Raw genomic sequence first — 22325 nt, 5'->3', positions numbered from 1 at the left:
TGCACAGTCTCAGTGATGCCCACGTTTGTTAGATGAGGTGGGTAACAACTGGCCAGTCTGCTGGAAACTTTGTAAGACACGCATGCCCCAGAGGAGGGACGATAAATCCTACAAAGATGCAGGGACATGACCAGAGGTTCAGTGGTCTGGGGTGTGCTGAGACATCCGTGTAAAGTACAGAATAAATGGTTATGTGTGACATCCCCCTCTAAGAAGGAAGTACAATGCCCAGGGGTCCCCTTAGGACTTGGGCGGCACAGTACCCCCTGGGAACATGGTTCTGACCCATGAAAGGCTGCCACCTTTGAGGGGGGAGGAGCAGGCCCAGGTCACTATGGTTTCTGATCCAAAGAATAAACTACAGCCTCAAGACAACCTATCTTCTCAGGGTGGTCTCCCAGGGTCCCAGAACTGAATCTTTGGTCAACCATTCAAATCTCTCAACCTGGCCAGCTGCTTCTGGGTGATGGAGGACATGGTAGGACCAGCCGGGTCCATGGCACAACCCACAGCTGCACTCTGTCTGCTATGAACCACACACAGTGCCACCCTGTGGGTGAGGGAGGCTGTGCATCTACACGGCACACGGACAGAACACAGGTCCATTCTTACAGCAAAAGTCCGTTACAGTGGACTCTCAACGTAACCTTCCGTCCTCTGTGACAGGACAGTTTCTTGTGGGTGACCTGCCAGCAGACGACTCTGGTCTCCCTGGCCATATTGGGGACTCCCTGTTGGCTCAGTGAAGAATGATGTATTGGCTAGACAGCTGGGCACACCCATGCCTGCTACCAGGCCCCTGGGTTCTCAGTCACCGAGAGTCTCTGGAGTCACCAGGCAAGAGGCTGATGGACAGCTGGAGGAGCAGTGCTTTGTCCACATGAATACTGAGAACCTACTCCGCTGTAAGGGCCTTGGGTGACCATCCACATGGGACACAAATATCTCCATCATCTGTGTCCACTGTGGGTCACACTTCCCAAACTTCCTCCTCACCAGCCTCCAAAACTGTTGTAAATCCCTGACCATCCGCCAAGCATGAGCAATGGCCCTGACTTCAGTGTGAGTCCACACTGCACTGGACACATGTCACCACAGACACAGTAGACAGCCGGAGGTGTTGCCCACAGCTCTGTCCACCGAGGGGAATTTCCTTCTCTCTGTCCTTCAGAGCTGGCCCCGAGGGGGTACAGTCTGCAGCTGTCTGGGCATGTCCGTGTCTTCTGTAAGCCAGGCTTGAGTATCCCACGTCTCCCAGCCCGCTCACTGGTCCCAGAGTGCCTGGGGGCACAGGTGGAGGTGACGCAGCACAGCGGGTGTGTGAGGAGTCTGCATACACGTCTCTCAACTTCATCTCACCTTTGGACCTGCTGTACTGCATCTCATAAGTGAGTTTCTGTTTGATGACAGATTTCAGCTGTGCATGTTCACCCTGTGTCCAGGTGGGTTTGATGTCCAGTTCCTGGTAAGACGCTCAGGTCCCATGGGCACCTGACATCCCCAACTGCCATTGCCTTCGTTTCAAGGCCGGCAGCAAGGAAGAGGCCATTTCCACATAGGAGAGCAGGTGGCTGCAGAAGAAGGCATAGACGCACTCCCAACCCCACTGTCTGCTCTGTGACTCTCGGCGCTGACTCCACAGCACCCCCTTTGCCGTGGATAACCTGAGCATCGTGGGGTCATCTTAGTCAGCTGGCACTGTGGCCTACAGACTCAAACAACAGACGTTCACTCCTCACAGGGCTGGAGGTAGGAAGTCCAAGTTCAAGGTGCCTGCAAGTTTGATATCTGGTGAGAGCCATTCTGGTTCATTTACGGGACCTTCTCACTGTGTCCTCAGACAGCAGAGAGCTCTGGTCTCTCTTCTTACAAGGGCACTGACCCCATCATGGGCATCCACCTTACAGCCTCCCGCACAATTAATAACCTCCCAGAGACCTTTTGTCTCAAAACTATCATATCACAGGGCAGGGCTAAAACTGGAGCTCTGGACCCCAGGCCCAAACTCCTGGACTTCCACACGTCAGGTCTGACCACTGTCCCCTATGTGCCAATGAAAGAGACCTAGTTAAAGGCAGAGAAAGGAGACAGCCTGGGACATGCCATGGGAAGAGGCAAAGAAAGCACTCAGTCCGTCTGCAGCCATCTTTGGGGCACAGACATTAGCTCTAGGTTTAAGTAGACAAAGAACTGGGGGTGGGGGAGAGAGGTGAGTTATGCGTAAACAGTCTCAGTCACGGGCCTGGTCATTCGTTATCTCAGTCCTTGGTTCTGGGAGGAGTTCCTGAGTTGTTATCCAAACTCATTGCCTGGCAGATGGTCTATCCGGAGGAGACTATACTGGTAAAGGTCCGCATTGTCTCTTGTCATAAAGATGTCAGTTCTGTCCTTCCTGGAATGCAAGGTGCTTGAAAAGTGGTGGCTTAGAGCAAAAGCAATTACAAAACTGAGTCAGGGATGCAAAGCTTTTCTCTGGCTTTTAATTAATACATAGGCCCAGGTAAGGAGACGGTGCTTTCCAGCAAAAGCAGTTTAAGCACCCACTTGCAGGATCGCTTTGGATGGATGCAAGCATTTGTTCCTTAACAGGGCCCGGCTGGTGGCAGCTGCTACCACGGCCTTACCTAACTGCAAACTAGGATGAAGTAAAAGGCACAGTGGAGCCACCACTGTAGGCTGCGTGTTTGGGGCTGTGTGACTCGCCCAGTGAAACTGTGGCAAGCAGCAGATGGGAGGCACAGCCTGGTCAAGACCACCCTGGCTGGGACTGAGGTTGTGTGTCAAAAGGTGTCACCTGGGTTCCTGAGTCTTTGGTGGTTTGCCAGGACCTCCACCAGCCCCTAGGGATGTGGTGTTGCTCTGGCTTGCAGTTTTGAGGAGGGATGAGGTCTCAGGGCTCCCATGTGCCCTCTCTGCTCCACTGGCTCCTCCCCAGGTCACACCATTACCAGTCTGTCTACTCCAATCGTGCACTGAGGAGCTGGGGGAGTGACTGGGGAGGCAGGACACAGACCAGCTAGGTCCACCATGAGGAGTATCTGTGAGCCCCACCTTCAGGGGCCATGATGGCATTTTGGGTCCCTGAGAATCAATGTCATTTCAGAGCAAATGTCTTGTTACCCCAAGGACCTGAGCAGTTGTTCCTTTAATCCTAAGTCACTGGTGAGAGGCGCAGGTCCCCCGTGAAGGGCTTGGGGCGTGTGCTCATAGCAGTGAGCATGCACCCTCCTTCCTCCAGGGCCTCTGGCCTGTGAACTTAGCCAGGTCTGGAGCAGGACAAGAAGCCATGGCACTCCACTGTGGCTACTATGCCAGACTAAGGCAGCAGACTTGGGCTTGCTCTTGTATTTCCCAGTCGAGGCTCTAGGGGGACAGCCAAGTCTCACTCATGGGGACACCCGGCTGCTTTGGCCTCTACTGATATGTCTGCCAGCAGTGCTCACTGCCCACAAGTCCCAGATGCACTTCATGGTCAGCTGTCTACCCGGTCTGACAGTGCTGTGCGTTGCTGTGGCCTCTGCAGTCCTGGGGTCTCACTCCACTGAAATCAGGGAGCCCATCTTGAGAGCACACTGAAGCCCATGTGCCTCAAGGCCAGCCTCTGACAGTTGCCTCCAGCTGACCCAGCAGGGACACTGAAGCTGGCCATTCCCTAGTGAGCAGCTTGCGTTAAGAACCCCAGGGGCCTCCCTCAGCCCCACTGCACCCCTGCCTCCCTACAGCCCTCCTTTCTCCCTTCCCCTCACAAGGCCAGGCTGCATCACCCTAGGAGCTTTCCTGGCTCACAGTTCTCTTCCCATTTCCCTTTATAAATGCTTCCAACCCTACCCAGGTCTGCCTCTCAGAGGCCTGGACTAACCACAGCTGGACAGAGAGGGGTCTGAGAACTCGGGAGCTAGGCTGGCCAGTGAAGTGGACACCTTCCAGGTCGTGGGTGGACACCATTGTCCCTAGCTCAAGGTGGGTTCCCAGAGAGGACTATCTCAGTGGTGATGGCCTGGGGAAATACCCAAGGCACTGGGCAAGGTGGATGACTCAGGCATTTAAAGATGGGAGACAGTGGAGCTGGATGCTGACACTGAGCAGCACCCTGAAGAGGGTCCCTAGACCGATATCTGCAGGCTGGGCGAGAGTCAGGCCTCCTGCAGGGGAGAGGCAGCCATGTGGAGTGGCAGATCTAACTGTCAGACCACTGAGCCAAGGCACATCTGTGATAGGGAAGGGAGGGCCCTGGGGACTGCCTGGCACCATGAACTACGGGAGCGGACATTTGGGTGGAAGACCCTGAGGTCACGGCTCTGCAAACCTCCACATACTCGGGGCTTACAGACATAGCCTATCCTTCCCTCAAAAATTCTGTTGTGCATCTAGGCATGGTGGCACACATCTGTAATCTCAGCTACCCAGGAAGTGGAGGCAGGAGGATCCTTAGTTTGAGGCCAGCCCAGAAAAGGTAGAGGAATCCTATCCAAAATAAATAAATAAAAACAAAAGGGCTGGAGGCATAACTCAAGTGGAAGAGTACTTACTTAGCAAGTTTGAAGTCCTGGGTTCAATCCCCAGTACCAGCACCACCACAATAACAAAATTCTTGTGTGGGGGACCCTGTGAACATCCCCCACTCTGGGACAGCACAGTTATCCCATCTCATCTCTGTCTGCCAGGACAGTAACCAGCATGAAGTCCCAGAAGGACCTTACTGGGAGGCACTGGCCCTGGGAAGGGAGCAAAGACATGCTCCAAGAGGACTGTGGGAGAAGTGTGCAGACGGCAGGACCCAGGGTCAGAACATGACACGGGATTCCTAGGGTCCCAGACCAGTGGACCCTACCCAATGAGCAAGAGCCCATCAGCTTGGGAACTTTTTCTTGGCCATGTAATTTAACATCCTGTCAAAGACCCAGGCACTGGAGCCTGGAGGATGTGATGACCTGTGCCCAGGGCAGTGCCTTTGCCTGGCTGTCCTGGGAGGAGGCAGAGAAAGGAGAAATATGCACAAAGCATGTACTGTGAGGGCCAGAGACCCCTGGGATCATGTGCCATGGAAGGCCCAAAGGAGGCCTGGGAGTCACCAGGGTTTCAGAACTGTGCTGGGGAGGGGTCAGGCGGGAGGAAAGAGGAAACCTGGGTCCTAGGTCCTGCCCCTGTGAAGAAGGGAAGGGGCTGCAGGTGGAGGTGCCTGAGACACACTGCCCTGTTCTGCAGGCATCATCAAGGCCAAAGGGGCCAGAAGTCACTGTGTGCCCTGGTGGTTCCACTTGCCTCTCACTGTTGTTCTCCTCACCAGGAGATGACAGCTGTCCCTGTGCCTTTTGCATAACTTGCCCCAGGCCTGTGAGTTTACACCATCTCCCGAGTCCTACAGCACTGGGGACGCAGCCACCTCTGGATTCTGTGCTTCTGGCTCCTGTGTTCATTGCCTGAAGACCCTGCCTCCTCACTGGGGTCTGCAAGGATCAAACGAGGCCCTGAAATTGGAACACTCAACACAGAGCCTAGCCTAGAGCTGGAAAACCCTGGAGGAACAGCAGCTCCCCTGGCTAGGTCCTGGGTGGGCACCTGCAGCTCCTACTACCTCTGGTGGCTTTCCAGAGGCTGTCCCCTCCCCTACTAAAACATCTGTCCTCCCCCCACATGCTTGTCAGCACTTGGTTAGCTAATATTTACTTTTCTGATGGGCACATAGTGTATCTTCTTGTTCCAGGTCATATCCTTTGATCACTGGAGAAGCAGAGAGACTCCTAGCTTACTCGCCAGCCATTTGGGGGTCTCTCAGGCACCTGTTCACATCCTTTGCCCATTTTTCTTTTGAAAGCCCCTGTCTTTCTCAAGTTGATTTGTGGACATTTCTTATATATTCTATCAATTCCTTGTGAGTTTCATATGTTGCAAATACCATCTGTTAGCCTGTCACCCATTTGTTAACATGGTCTATTGAATTCTTTATCAAACAGAATCCTTCACTTTGATACCATCAAAACCATCCATATTTCGTCTTATGATTTGTTCTTTTGGGGTCTTGTTTGAGAAATCCTCTCCTCCCCAAGGTCACAAAGAAATTCTCCAACATTTTCTCCTCTCAGCCTGTTTCACATTTACATAGTCAGGCCTTTTCATCTCTTAGATTTGGGCTTCTCTTTGTGTATGGTATGAGGTAGGGATCCTACTGTCTATTTCCCATAAAATGAGCTGATTTTCCCAGTATTATTTGTTTGGTTTCTGTTGCTGCAAAGCAAATTATTCCAACATGTAGCAGACTCAAGCAAGCATCTGAAGTCGCTCACATGTTTTAGCCTGGGGAGGTTGACAGGGGCCCGCCACGGAGGTTACTCCTGGGTGGAGGGGATGGGCAAGAGAATGGTTGCATGTGGTTGCAGCCAGACATCAGCTGGGGCCACAGTTGTTGGACTGGACGTCCAGGTCCAGGTCCATCTGTCAAGTGGCTGGTGGTTGATACTGGCTAGGCTGTTGATAGAAATATGGCCACTTGGCAGGGTAGCCACTTTGTGCCTGGTGGCCCCAGAGCATGTATCCTGAGAAAAACAGGCAGAAACTTGTGACCTTCCCTGAAGCAGCTCAGAGGTTATGTGGCACCGGTGTGCTGTATCTGGTGGGGACCAGAAAGTCACTCAGGCAGACACAGGCCCCCCCCTGCCAGGGAAACCCCTGTCAAGGTTTTTTCTTTTTAATTAATTGACAAAATATCTATACTGTAATTGAAATACGTTTAGACTGTAGAATACTAAATCAAGCTAAATAACATGTTTAGCCTCACACTCTTCATCCTTCTTCATGATGAGAACACTTAAAACCATCTCCTGGTGATTTTCCAGAATGTGATACTTTAAGAATATGATACTTTGTATCGAGAACATGACACATGGTTGTTGATGTAGCCACCTTGTTGTACTATAGAGGCTTGAACTTATTCCTCCCACCTAAGTGAAATTTTTTTTTTTCCCAAGGTTTACACTTCATTTTATTCGCATGTCCCAATGACTCACCCCAAATACTGAAATCCAAAGAAAAACTGCGGCTCCTCAGTATTAGCACTAATTTATGACAACAATCATTTCTTTTAAATACCTAGCTTATTTTCCCATCATTTTAACCTGTAAATTAAGGCCTATATTTACATGCTTATACACAAAAACTTCAAAAACAAAGCGATCCCAATCTTGCTCCGAGAGTTCTCACTTCAGAAGCGGCTGTGCTCTGCTCCTATGCCCTCTTGCAAAAGTCTCGTGGGACTTGGTGCGTTCCAGTGGCTCTATTCCAAGCGTGACGACATGCACTTCACTTCCTAGTAAATTAGAGGGAAGATTACAGAACACGCTTTGTACAGCACAGCACAGCTACTGAAGAGGGCGCGAGGTTTTGTGATCCAAGGTTCTGATTTAAAGCAGAAATATGTGGCATACACCGCCACGGCGAAGAAGTGTCGAATTAAAACCAGAGGGTTGGGAGACAATACAGAAAGCAGCCTAACAGGACCAGCAACACATTCTCCTCCAAGTTTGAAATAAAGAAAACAGGCTTTTCTTAGTTGATGCAAGGAATCATCTGTGGCAGAAAACAACTGATAAAGAGCCTGAGCAAGGACATTCACAACGAAGGAATGAGAACTTTTTCTCGACCAATAGAATGATTTTTTGGCCTGGGAAACAGCAGCGTCATCATAAAGGTCAGGAATACCCTGCAGCAGTTTTCTCCACAGTTCTATATCTTTTAAAGCCACAGTCATTCCTCCACCAGTAAGAGGATGCCGCAAATTATAGGCATCCCCCAAGAGAAGAACACCTCTTTTGCTCACTGCTGAAGGAGGGAGGAAGCTTGCTGGCATGGACCTCATACGAGAATTCTGAGCAGCTTCTTTTTATCTTTAACCAGCAGCTTCTCCTTACCCCCCAGGCTTCTCCTTACCCCCCCAGTAACCACCTTTCTACTCTCTGCTTCTCATTTCCACTTTTTTCAGATTTTACCTGTAACGACATGAAGTTCTTGTCTTTCTGTGCCTGGCTAATTGACTTCACACGATAGAGCCATGCTTTTTCAAATGGCCAAGTTTTCCTTGCAGAGCTACGTGGTGCTATCGTGCATGCAAACCATATTTTCTTTATCTTTCATCCATGATGGGCACTCAGATTGACTCTGCGCCTCGGCTATTGTGAATACTGCAGCAGTCCACGTAAGCTTGCCGATGTCTCCGACAGACAGTTTCCATCACTCTTGGACATTTACCCAAAAGTGGGTACTGTTGGTTAGGCAAGCCCTCTACCACTGGAGTCAAACCCCCAATCCCTTTTTGCTTTTTTAGTTTGTCTTTCAGGGAGGGTTTCCTGGGCTAGCCTCAGACCTCCATCCTCCTACCTCTGCCTCCCAAGTATCTGGACTGCAGGTATGCACCACCACGCATGGCTTTTTTGTGGTTGTTTTGAGATAGGGTCTCACTAACTTTTCCCTGGGCTGACCTCAAACTGTGATCCTCTGGTCTCCACCTCCCGGGTACCTGGGATTATAGGTGTGCATCACCACACCTGGCTGGTGCTCTGTTTTTAATGTTGGGGGAAACTCCTTGCTGTTTTCTTTAATCTGTGCTAATTTACCTTCCCACCAACAACTCACTAGCACCTGTTATCTTTCATCTTTTCTTATCACAGTCATTCTGATCAGGGTAAGGCAGTATTTCATTGCTGTTTTGATTTGCATTTTCTTGATGATTAGTGACGTGTGACATCACACATCACAGTGTGTAGCTCCCCCCGAACCGAGTGTTGGCATGTCCACATAAGCATATGGTAGGAGCTGCAGTGTGTGACTTCTGAGAATTGGTTAGAAAAGGTACCATGGTCCTCCTTGTCCAGTCTCTCGGGTCACTTGCTCAGGAACAGGCAAGTCATGTCTTGAGGACACTCAAGGGAGGTACAGCAGGCCCCCATCCTCAGGAAACAAGGCGCCTAGCAATGCCACAGGTCACTGAGGTCCGCCCACAGCCCGGTGTGTGCTTCCAGTGGATCCTGGACAGTGTTTTGATCTAACTTCATGAGGGTCTCTGAGCCAGGACCACCCAACCAGCTGCTTCCAAACACCTGGCCCACAGAAGCTGTGTGACAGTGAGCGTCTATTGCTCTGAGCCACTGAACCGGGGGTGACTTATTACCAGCAACTGGTGACAAAATGATCTCCCATCTGCTGGCTTTGCCAATTCTCTCGTCGGTTCTGAGGACGTCTCTGTCGTAAGTTTTCTGTCTACTCTGGGGTCTGCTGAGCGTTGAGTTCCAGCTATGTAATCGTGTCACTGGCCCTTGACAAGGAAGGGCCAGTCCATTGCTCCTGTTTTGTTTTGTTTTTTTCTTGTCTTGCTCCATTCTTCTTGATGATGAATTTGAGCTCTAGCGATGGACGTTCTTGCCTTATTCTCCACTCATGGAGAATTGGTAAGTGAAGATTTTCTAATAAATATTGATGTTTGCTGTCGGTTTTAAATAGGTAGCTTTTGGTGAAGTTAAGGAAATGTTTGATTTCTTGTTTTTTGTGGGGGGAAACCACAATCACGGATTGAATATTATCAAGTCTTTTTTAATCTACTAAGATTATCACGATTCTTCTCCTTCAGTTCATCTATGAGGTGAATTACGTTGATAGAATTCTCTGACATTCCTGGAATAAACCGATTTGATAATGGTTTTTTAAATATGCCCTTGAGATTGGTTTTATCTATGACTTTCTTATTGAAAAGAGAGACACTGGCCTCTCTTTTCTGGTCGTGGAGTAAGGGCCTGGCCCGTAGGACGAGCCCAGCTGTGCATCACTCCTGGTCTGAGGAAGTTTCATTTTTCTGGAAGATTTTTACTGGGGAGCTGTTTCCTATTTTCATGGCCTGCGTAAGTTTTCTGTTTACTCTGGGGTCTGCTGAACGTTTTATATTTTCACAGAAACTTGCTCATTTTGTCCAGGTTTTCCAACTATATTAGCATGCAACCATATGTTCCACCTTTCACACTATGCCTGCTTTGTCACCAGTCTTGCCAGCGGTCTTCCTGTCTCACTACATTTTCAGGGAGCAACGTCAGCTTTGTAAATCTTCTCTGGCTTTGTATTCTCATCAATGCCCTTTAGTTTTAATTTCTTTCCAGGTACTCCCACAACTGCTGCTGGGTAGTACTTAAATGTTTTATAATTTCCTTATGACTTTCTCTTAACCCAATTATTATTTAGTACTTAGGGTTTTTCCTTCCCCAACACTTGAATTTTCTTTTTTCTTTTGGCATTTGTTTCCATGCATTATGGTCAGAGTGTTCTGCTAATTCTTTGAAGCTTTTCCTGTTGTCTCTTGTGGCTGTAATGAGCTGTCTGACTGCACTGCTGAGAGCCTCGTCCCTCCCTCTTCCCCTGTGCCCTTCATCTGAACATGCTGCCAAAAAAGCCTTGTTCACCTATTTCTGTGCTAGTGGGAAATTCCCACAAGCCCCCGTCTGCACATGGAACCCACACAGGCCCCGCCCCACCCTCAACAAGAGCCTGTCCCCCCCAGCTCTCTCTAGCTGCTCCTGACCTGCTGGGCATGGGACAGGGAAGGGCTGCCCTGCTCTGCTCCCCAGAGACCTCAGTCAGGTCAACCCAAACTTCTTGCGCCTTCTTGGGGTGTGTATGTAGTGTCATCAGTCCCAATATCTGAACCAAATTTTGGGTTGGGGTCTGCTTGGTTCTACAGATGACAACAATAGTGGCCTGGTCCAGGGCCTGTCCTCATGAATAATGAGTTACACAAGAAGAAATCTGTACTCTCCATGAGGTGTGTGAATTGATAGAAAGCAGATATAATTTGATTAATTTAGTATAATGTTCAAATCTAAATTCCTGTACTTTTGTTTGTTTAGTCATTTTATGAGAATCTGTGGAATGTTCTAAATACTATAGTTTAGTCATACATTTCTCCTGGTTTCCTGCTCAGTTTTATATATATATATATGTCATAGGAGAAAGCAAAGATTTACTAGGATACCATTAAATGGGGAGACAATGGCAGCTAGCTAGGCAAAGTGCGCTGAGACAGGCTTTAGGATAGGTTTTGTACCTCAGGTTAGGCCACTTTTGATTGGCTCGCTCCCTTTCTGTGGACCTTCCTGATTGGTTGTCTTCCTCAGATCATGATTTGAATTTCATGTGCACAGGAACATCTTCTGAACTCGACCCCTCATTCCTCATTTTGCCCGGTTCTTGGTATTTTGTTCCCACTATGCCTGCATAAATGGGGGACTTTCCTCCACATTCCCCCCGACAGAACAACAAAACCAGTCCTGGCTTTAGTGGGTGAGGTCTCATCTTCTTGCAACAGCTTTGAGCTGGTGGGTCATAGAGCTGTCTCTGCCTATGTACGTGTCTGGCAGAGGATTATGGAGTAGCCCATGGGAACATGGCAGGATCTAATTGAATATAGTATAAGGTTGTATGGAAGCCTGATCAATATATTTTAAGACTATATTATTTATATTGAAGCACTGTACTTAGGTAAATTTATACATATAAATTATTTATGTAATTATATATTTGCATACATATGCTTACATATGTTATTATATGCTTTTATATATTTACACTTTAAGACTATAGAATTTAACGCATACACACAAAATCTTCTTATATTCTTGATCTATTGTTTTGAGCCAGTTTCTAATCATCTTTGGTCCCTTGTGACTTTTGGGCCTTAATTCTACTTAGTCTAATACAAGAGCTGCTACTCTGAATTTCCCTGGTCCTTATTTGTCTGGTAGATGTTTTTTTCCCATTCTTGAACCATGTCCTCGCTAAGCAGCACCCAGCAGCACTTGCTCTCCTTCCGATCTGTGGGCCTGTGCTTTCAGATCAGGAGTCAGCTCAGCTACACTTGCTGCACTCCGTGTCAGCATGGGTCTGCCTCTGTCGCTTTCTGTGTCTACTTTTTCTTTTCTCCTCCTCCAGGGCTGCAAAGATTCCACCTCTCTCCTCTCCAGCGTTACCCTCTGGGGCTGAGTAGCCCGGCCCTGGAGGTGTTTCCCCTGGGGCGAACCCTCACTGCACGCCAAGGCTCTGGCTCTACCTGGAGAAGTTGCCAAAGGGAAGGAGAAAGGAGGAGGACAGTGCACACTACAGTGACCTCAATGAGGACAGGGGACATCAGTTTTGTCCCTTCAGCAGCTGCAGCTCCCAGCACAGTGTCAAAGCCCTGGTCTGTGGCTCTGTGAATGGACGGATGAGCAGATGGGCTCTGGCTCACTGTGAACACATGGCCTCTCCTGAGGCTCTACCGTGCCTGCAGCTTCTTCCAGGTGTGGATTCAAGGGCTTGGCAATCCCTGGGGGAAAGAGTGTGAGGCCTCCAGAGGTGGCCAGGAAGGGACCTCAGCAGTGGGAGGAAACCAGGGTGCCAGAACAGAGGGACTGACTCACTAGAGGCCTGGAGACCACTCCCAGGACTCCTTGTTCACAAACTGGGAACTCCTGGCCCATGCCCACCCCTTACTGGCCAGTAACAGAGATTGGAGACTCCTCAGGGGCAGGACAGGAAGTGAAGACTTGACCTGGACAGAGTTCCAGGGAGGCAGGTGTGAGCCCAGGCAGCTGACGGCCCCAGACCTCAGGGACAGCCCAGCACCATCGTGGGATGATGAATGGATGCTATTTTTAACGAGAGACGCCACAAAGACCATTTCTATTTGTTTTTGCAGCTCAGCCGGGCCGTTGTGCCTATGTATTAATGCAGCGCTGAGGGAGATAAACTGAGAGGCTGAGCTCTGAGCCCACCCGATACCATCAGACACCACAGGGAAAAACGCCACATAATAATCTCATGAAGGTTTTCTAAATTAAGACCAAACAGATGACCTACAGTGTATCACCACATCAGCCACCTCTCCTCGGTGCTCCCATCCATCTGCAGACCCGAGTGACGGCTGGCAGGACAGCAGCAGGGCAGGCAGCCTGTGGAAGACACATGGCTGGAAAGGCGTGGCTGGCACCCTTGGCGAAACAGGGCCCAACCTGAGATTCTGAGCTGCACTGGAGGCAGTGAGTCCAGGAGGAAGCATGGACGGGCCCTGGTCCCTTGGGCCCTCTCAGGTGTGAGTCCTATAAAGACCACTTAGCTTCCACTCCAGCACCTGCTGTTCCATACCATGCTTGTTCCCTTCCTCCTGCAGCAACATTGGTGCCTCCCACCCCACCCAGGTCCCACTCTCAGGACCAGGCCTGGGGCAGCGCAGCCCAAGGTCCAGGAAGAGAAGCCACAGGTGGCACCGTGGCTTCAAGGAGGCCAGAGGTGGGAGGAGCAGAGGGGCTGGAACCCTCTTGGGACAGGCCACAGGCCCAAGTTGTGGAGGCCCTGTTTCACGTCCCAGGTGCCCTCGTGAGGGAGTGGCCCACTGTAGAGGCACCTGAGGCTGGGGCCCACTGTGGCTGAGGTCTAAGCTGCTTGCCAGGGTGGCCCAGGGTGGACTGACAGGGCTCGTGTGCTGTGCTGGGAAGAGCCCCATCCTGCTGCCTCCTGCTCAGCCCCAAGGGTCAGGCCTCCACGTAGCGGGCTTTCCCAGGCCTGGGATCCACCCCAGGTCCAGCTGCCTTCTGTCGTGGAAGCAGAATAGCGACCCTTGAAGGAGACTCCTTTCTTCCTTCCCACCCAACAAGGTGAGCTGCCATCCAGAAGTGCAGGGCTAGCACTGCCAGCGCCGGGTGTTCGTACCCCCTCAGGCTCCCAGGGTTGGCCCAGAGGAAAGTACACAAGACTCAGGACTGCCAAATGTGCCCGCTCCACACCCACCAGAGCACTCAAGCCCACCGAGACCTTAACTTACCCAAACAGAAGTCAAAGGTCAGATGTCAGAGCAGCCTTGGTTGTCCCCAGATGCCTGTGCTGGACCTGGACCTGTGGGGTCAACCCTGCCTTACCCTGGTGGAGCACACAGCACCAGGCCTCACCTCAGCCCTGGACCTGGCCTAGGCTCCCCAACAATACCCCACAGACAGGTGCATAGCAAGGGCCACTGCTGGGCAAGGCCTGGAGCACCACAGTGGCCCCTCAATACCACCACTGCGGCAGCTGTAGGGACCCCCAGGCCCCCTGCATTGGAGCCCTCCTGTGAGTTGGGGTGGGTCACTGCCCACCCCTGGAGTGGCCTCCAGCCATGTAGCCTGTCTCATTTTCTCCCTCAAGGAAGCATTGACCATGGTGGCTCTACTTCCAGATCCTGCAAGGCCAGGTCTCCCAGCTTATTGGTTGCCCTGTGCCCACATCAAGCACCAGCTGTTACCATACGGAGGCTCGTGGGAGAGCAGACGGAGGTGTGCTGGTCCTTCCGTGAGGAGCAGGTGGCCGTGAGCAGAGGACCAGGCCCTGGGTTGACGGTCAGTGGATCTGAGGCCTCCCTGCCCCAGTCAGTCATTCCCCTATCACCACCACCATTGCAGGCCTTATGGGATCAGAGCCACTTGTCTGTAGCCTCTGAGGTCTGGGGTCACTTATACTCCTTCCCGGCCACACCCTGGAGGGAAGCCCACTGAGGTGCAGCATCTCAGCCGAGGGCCAGCACCAATGGCCAGGCTCCGTGCAGGTCTTGGAGCCCCAGGTCCCTCTCGGGTTGCTCTGCAGTGCGGGATGAGCTCAGGCTCCGTGGCTGCCCCTGGACACCCTGCCCCATGCCCCAGCCTGCCCCCGCCCCATACACACACACTTGGCAGATCAATAGCTTTGGAAATCTGAAAAGAGCCCAAACAAAGAAGTGGGCTTGTAAGTATCCAGCTTGTATCAGCTGATAAATGGTCCCCTCTTTAAGGGACTTATCTCTTTAGGACTTGCGGAATGAGGGATGGCGTCATTTGTCCTGTTGGCTCGTCTGGACCAGCCAAGCCGGATCTATTTAAAAGATAGTGTGATACTGTCGACAGCAGAAGACAGGGTAATTGCAGAGCGAGTGCCGGGGTATAAATTACACGGCTCTAAGTGGTGGAGTGGCCGCAGGAGAGCGGAGAAATTCCTGACAATTTACTCGTCCCTGTGCCCCGCTGCCTGCTTATCACAGGCCAGCAGAAGAAACGCGCTCCGGGTGAAAAAATTAAGTATTGATCAAATTAACAGTTTTTACTGATCTTTTTAAGGGAGAAAAGGAGGGCAACAATTAAATTTAGAACACAAAAGACGCGGCAGGATAACTCTTGACCCCGAGTGGCAAAGTCTATGACACCAACAAGCAGGAAATACAGCCTGGGCAGGCGCCATCCTCAGAGATTTACCCGGGCCATGGCTGCCTCCACCATATGCAGAGCCCAGGACTGAGTGGACAGCCAGCTGCAGGGAGGGTCCGAGGGTCCCATGCTTCCCCAGACCAGGTGGCCAGAAGCCTAGCTCCCTGAGGGACCCCCACTGCCCCAGATCCACCCCCAGACATACTCCTCCCTCCCCTCTGGAACCAGCAGCACTGTCTGTAGCCCCCCAACCCTAGACTCCCACAAGTCACCAGAGGCAGGGTGGGCAGCAGAGAGGGGCTCAGGACAGGCAGGTCACACCCCAGCCTGGAAGGCTTCCTGGAAGGGGAGATGGGCAGAAGGGGATGGACCCAGCACATGCTGGCTCTGTGTCCCCTGCCTCCAACTTGGGGCCCTAGGCAGAAGCCCACCACTCTAGGCCTCAGTTTCCCCTCACAGATGGGGTGGGTTTCCAGACCAGGGGTGGTTCTCATTATTGTCGTTGCTGTTGTTCTTTGGGACTCTTTTCTCTCACCACATACACCTGTGGCCCTGTGGTCTAACAGGTCTAAAAAAAGGTTCAAGTCCCAGGAAGGTCACCCCTTAGTACCTGTCTGGGGCCAGAGGGCAGTCAGGACACACAGGGACCCAGGGGCCATGAGGAAGTGCCAGTAGGAATAAACCCACAGGGTTTACTATGATGAGTCCCTGTTCTACCCCAGACTCTGGATATCCACAGGGCCCAGCCTCCTTGGAAGCCAAGAGACTGGGCAGTGGGAGTCCAGGGAGCCGCTCTCTTTAAGGATGCCACAATCCTCAGTGGACAGTGACCAGGAAGGCCAGGATGCCCCAGCCCTCCTTGCTGCTCCTCCCACAGACTGGGGTAGGAAGGACTTTTGTCTTTTGGAAGCTGAGAAAGGGACTTGAAGGACTGGGCATCGTAACCACTGAGCACCCATCCTAAGCTGGACAGGGACAGGCTTCCCTCACACCTGGAGCCACGTTCCAGGATTTGGAGATGCTGAGGCACCTGGGGACCATGGACAGGTAAGTGACTATTGGGACAAGGCTGGACCTGGAGCTCTGGGAAGCCACCACTGGTATAAATCAGTTGTGTTGACCCAGGCTGTTCCTCTCAGTGGCCCAGATTCTGAGTGGGGTTCCATGAGCTCAGAGGTGACTTGTGGGTCCCTTTTGGCCCAGGACAAGAATGAGCTCAACCTGGGACCACCAGTGGACCACAGTCCCAGATCGTTCTGTGAGGATTGAACCCATGGCCAGCTGGGAGCCAGCACTACTCAATGTCAGGACCTCACCCTCTCCACGCCCTTCTCGATAAAGGCCCCAAACAGCCCCTAGCCCCTTTCTAAGATCGCTGATCCTAGAAAGTAACCATTGTCCCTACAGGACCAAAATATGCACTAAGGAGAAGTCCTGGCCAGCAGCCAAGAGGCCTCGGGGTGACCACCTATAGCATCAGGGTCAGCCTGGCCCCTTTCTGCACATCCCAATGGTCTGTGGGAAAGGGGGGGCCCAGGACCCCCAACACACACTAGGGAGGCAGACACCATGAGGGTGAGCCTGAGGAGAAGGTCCCATGTTCTGAAGCCCCACCATAACCAGGGTCAGCTATAGACCCTGACGCGCATCCACACAGAACTCAGGGGAAGAAGCCCATCCCAGGTGAGTGGTCAGGGGCCACTCGCCACCAGAAACATGGCCAGCACTCATGGCCTGGACAGAGTCTGAGGCAGGACCCTCGGGATGGATAGACCTCACGTAGACCCATGAGGGGCTGCACAGCTCCCTGTGGTGAGGACTTTGATTACAACTTGTTTGCTTCTAATTAAACTCTTTACTTTGAGAAAATTTAAGGTTCATGTACAGTTGTGAGACATAACACAGAGATCCAGCGTGCCCGTTGTCCAGTTTCCCCTAATGGTGACATCTGCAAGGCCACTGTGCAACGTCCCAGACAGAACATTGCTCTAACACAGGGCCCCCACGTGGTCACCCCTCCTTAGCTTCTCAGCTGCTAACCCTTCTTCACTTCTGTGATTCTGTCAAGACAGTCTAGACAGGGAATCACAAAGAATGTGACTTTCAGGCTTTTTTTTTTTTGCTCTGTGGGGTTCTCTGGAGATCTATCTGTTGTCATCCCTTTGTACAGCTGTATACTATTCCACAGTGGTTTGCCAAGGTTTGTTTACTTACCTATCTATGACATCTAGACTGTTTCCAGGTTTTCAATCATATCTCTGAATTGAAGCTTCTTTGCAAAGAAGAAGATAGACAAAGATAGAAGAAGATAGACAAAGATAGAAGAAGATAGACAAAGATAGAAGAAGATAGACAAAGACAAAGGCAGACATAGAGATGGAAACAGAGGGACCGATAGAGACAGAGACAGAGGGAGCCAGAGAGGACAGAGCCTCTTAGGGTGCGAGAACCATGTGTAGGGCTCACTTATGAGCAGTGCTGTGCTTCCCTGGGGAACCCCATCCAGCATCTGTCCAGTACTGTGTTCTCGTCCAGTCACAGAGAGAATCAGGAGAGGCTCTCCCTCCGCAGCACTCAGCTCCAGCCAGACACCACCAGGGCTAAGCCAGGTGCAGCCAGTAAACGCTCGGCTCCCCTGCGCTCCTGTCCTCCCCCTCCTCTCCGCCCTCTAGCTCCGGCTGCAGCTGACACAGCCTGTCTGACACAGGCAAGCTGTCTGGGTCCCCTGCCAGCCCCCCTTCCACAGCACCTACCTGTCTGTCCTGGGTGGGCCCCCCAAAGAAACACCTGCTGTGGACTCCTCCTTGTGCTCAGACAGGAGCTGGGACTGACCACAGGATCCTGTGGGACCCAGCCCCTCCCTCAGGTCTAACCCAGCTCCAGTCCCAAGCCTCTGGAAGGAGCCATCACAACCTCAGGGCAAACTCGGAGCCATTGGCAATACAGAAGCCTCCAGCCGGGGAAAGTCACCCACCATTGATGTCTGTGAGGCTTCAGAAGTGACCAGGGGCAAAATGGACGACCTTGGTGAAGCCATTTCCTGGGGGACTGGGGGAGGAGATCATGGGAAGTCAAGAGTTAGGGACCCTGGCCCTGGGGGCTGTTCCCACAGAAAGATCTGATGGCAACACTTCCAGATCCTGGTGGCACCTGAGGTCAGCTACAGGGACAGTGACCACAGGGCTCCTAAGGCCCCTTCCCCACTCAGGTTGCAAGGTGGAGCCACCAGTGCTCCACGCCTGGTGAGGGTAGCCAGGGCCTCAGGTCAGCATCATGACAGCCACCTGAACTGGAAGGGCCAGAAGACCAAGCCCAGAGTGTCATCAGCTGGCCTCGGCGAGGGTGACTGAAAAACCTGGGGCAGTTCCACAGCAGCCTCTCCCCACCAGCCAGGAGCTGGGACCTAGCCCTGGCTGCTCAGATTCCATTCCCCAGAGCAGAGATTGTTGGGGCAATGTGACCCCCAAAACCATGAGGGTGAAAAACAGAACAAGAGCTAGAGATGGAGGGAGGGAAAGAAGAAGAGAAGAAGAAGGAGAGAGAGAGAGAGGAGAGAGAGAGAGAGAGAGAGAGAAAGCCAGAAAGCCACAGAAAGCAGCACGTCCCTCAGAAGACAATTTTTAAGCATGAAGAATTGCTATCGCTGGATACTTCTGGAATGCCCCCTCCCACGTTTGATGCCTTTTCTCTGCATAGTAATGTGTCTTAAAAAAAAAAAAAGAGCCACTGATATATGTTACAAGAAGTGTATCTCTTTCACCGAGACAGAACATTTTAATTCCCCGACACCTTTTAGTGATTGCTTCAATTTCCGAAGATTTTGATAAAATCACACGGTTTAAGAGTCGTGGGATGGAGCGCCCGGCGCAGGCAGCTGTAATGAAATGCTTCTGTTTCATAGCCTTCATTTGACACAGCCCAGCTCCGGGGGCTAATAAACGCCATGTGATAAATGTTGGAGCCACGATTGTAAAAATATACTTGTAATTGGGTTAATATGCCTTAAAATACGACCCATCAGTTATCTTTCTTTCTCCTCTCTGAGGCGTGCGTGCACAGGGGCGCATGTGGGCCAGGCCGCCTCTCCTCCCCACCCCATTCACTCTCTCCATTCCTTCCTGGGCCACAGACCCTTCACCACCTAACTAGATGATCCAGAGACTGAGGGCAGAGCAGCCGCCCTGAACCCGCCAGTCACTGGGTAAGACAGGACACACAAGAGTGGGTACCCTTCGGTGTGGGGAGCTGGGCAGCCCTCAAGATGATGCCAAGGATGGGAACAAGTGCCTCAATTCCTGGGTGGGGTATGAGGCCCTGCTCTGCCCTGTGGGGTCTTGGAGAGGTCCTGGTGTAGCCTGCAGCAAACTCCCCTCACTCGATCCCACTTCTGCCCCAGCAGACATCTGTCCCAGAAGACAGGGTCCCCAGGGGCAGGAAACCAGAAAGGGGGAGCACCAGCAAGGTACTTGGGGAGACAGCCCTGAGGGTGGGAGACTAGCAAGACAAGACAGATAATGTGCTAGAAGCAACGGACTTTGCCTCCTTTGCTGTGAGGAGCAACCGAGGCAGGGATGGGTCCACAGGCAGGGAGGCTCCGCCCTGGAACAGTATTAGAGATGATGCTGAATTGAGGGGACCCCAGGCTAAACCACAGTAACCCAGCATAAGGGCCACCAGACACAACCTTGCCTCTGATCTGCCCCTCCACCCATATTGTCACCTGCCCACTCAAGCAGAAGTGGGGGTCACAAGACTGCACTATGTTCTCTTCTGCAGCTGAGATGCTAAAACAAGCCCTTTGGTCATCTGCAATGCTAAGACTATGGCCTGGACACATTGGTGTCCTGTCCATGTTTGTGAACTTGCTGACTGGATGGATGGGTGGGCAGATAGATGGATGGATGGATGGATGGATGGACAGATGGATAGATGATGGATGAATATCTGGATGGCTGGATAGGTGAGTGAATTGATAGAGGATTGATGGATGGTGTGGGTAGTGGATTGATGGATGAGTAGGTAGTCAGTGGATGGATGGATGGATGGATGGATGGATGGATGAGTGGGTGGATGGAGGGATGGGTAGAGGATGGATGAATGGGTGGATGGATGGATGCATGACTGCATGGATGCGTTGATGCTGGATGGATGGGTGAATGGACGGATGAGTACATGGGTGATGTTGGATGCATAGATGAGTGCGTAGGTAGATGGATGGGTGGTGGGTAGGTAGATGGGTGGATGGATGAAGAGGGATCCATTCATAGATAGATGGACGGATAATGGATGGATAGGATAGGTGGATGGATGTGTTGATATACTGGTGGATGGATGTGTGGGTCAGTGTATAGATGATGGATGTGTGAATGGGTGGGTGCACGATTGGATGGATGGATGGGTCACGATGGCTGACTAGATACATGGAGCAAAATTGGGTGGGTATATAACTAAATGTTCTTTATACCCAGCTTAGGATCCAATTCAAGCTGTAGGCTGGTTTGGCGGCTGCTTTGTGGGTGTGGAGAGGGCTCAGGACAGCCTTTGTTTCACACCTAGAGTTCCCCTCTTCTCCCATGGGGGATGTCATCTGCCTCCTGACTCAGTCTCCTGGCTCAGCCTTTCATTCCATCCTCCCACTCTCTCCAGTGTTGTTGAGGACCAGGTCCTTGGCTTCCATCAAAGCCAAGAGTGTCCAGTCCATGAGGAGCTAGACATATTAGGACCAAAGACAAGGCAGAGCCTGGGAGTACTAGGAAGGGGCAGGGGCTCCAGGTGGGATCTATACAGAGGGTCTTCTGGGCCAGTGGGGAATAGTGACCTTGGGAGCAGACGTGAAAGGGCCAGCTGCACCACACAGGAGACCCAGGTAGGGTGGGGTGGTCCATAGAGGCAGGACTTATAGTCTCAGTGCACTCCTGAGTAACACTAAGGGACTGGAATCTTCTAGAAGCTACCCCATGGGAGATGGGCCAGCCAACCAGGAGTCCACTGGGGGCATGGTATGGTGCTGAACCCCTCCCCTGAGCTGAACAAAACAATGTCCTCAATGTTCCAGTGACAAGAAGGTAAGGCACAGAGTGACCCCAGAACCCACATCTTGGGGCAGGCTAAGCCCAGAGTGTCCGGCTCTGTGGGCTGGGTTGGGCCTCTGGTCAGCACATGAAGTCTGAATGAGAAACAACTCTATGAAGGACCCGATGTTTGGCAGAAGGACCCCTCTGCCTCCAGCTTAGGAATTAGGGCCCCTCTCCTACCTCTGCCTCTGCCGAACCCACTTCCTTTGGTCCTGCCTGGCAGTTGCTCCTCCTAGAGTCACACACGTCACCACACAGACACCGCACACACTGACATGTGTACAAATCCCCCAAGCCCAGCCCCTCTCAGGACCAGCGGCCTTGAGCAGCAACCTCAGAAAAGCAGACTGAAGGATGATGGAGTCTGCTGGGAATCTTCTCTCTCTTGGTCCCCAGCCCTTCCTCACCCCTCTCCATCTTCCTGCAGGTCCCTGATCCCTGCTAAGATCCCTCCAACTCTGCTCAGCCCCTGGCCCCCCTCCAAGCCTAGGCTACCTTCCAATTCATCTGGGAGCTGACCCAATGGCTAGTGGGCAGTGAGCTGGTTCCCTGATGCAGGGGCCACTGGGCAAGTCCCCTCTTCAGAGTCTGACCAGCTGTGTGAGGGGTAGGTGAACCCTTGTCTCCTACTATGGCACTGGAGGAGCCTAGAGCTAGGGCAGGCCCAGAAGCAGGGGGGATGGGCACACTAGCCCCAAGAGGGGTCCTCTGAAAGGGAGAATTCTGGCCTGGAGTCAGGGCAGGCAGAGGCCTCATGCTCATCCACCCTTCCAGAGAGGATCCTTGAGTCAGCCAGTGCACAGAAGGACTAGGAGACACATGTCAACAGGCTGCAGGGCTAGAAGGAGCAATCCTTCCAGCTTTCATCTTTCCCCTTGCCTGCACGTCTGCCACCAAGAGGCTGCACACCCAGGTGCCACCCAGAATGACTTCCATTAATCCATCACTGCACCTCCAGCCTAGTGGCTGGGCATGGGCCGGCACCCACAAGGGGCAGGGGAGCCACCTTGGACAACTATGGCCCACAGGGCCCCCG

The sequence above is a fragment of the Castor canadensis genome, chromosome 9 (genome assembly GCF_047511655.1).
Source record: "Castor canadensis chromosome 9, mCasCan1.hap1v2, whole genome shotgun sequence".
In the NCBI taxonomy this organism is placed as follows: domain Eukaryota; kingdom Metazoa; phylum Chordata; class Mammalia; order Rodentia; family Castoridae; genus Castor; species Castor canadensis.
The sequence above is the reverse complement of the archived record's forward strand: the minus strand, read 5'-3'. Positions refer to the sequence as shown.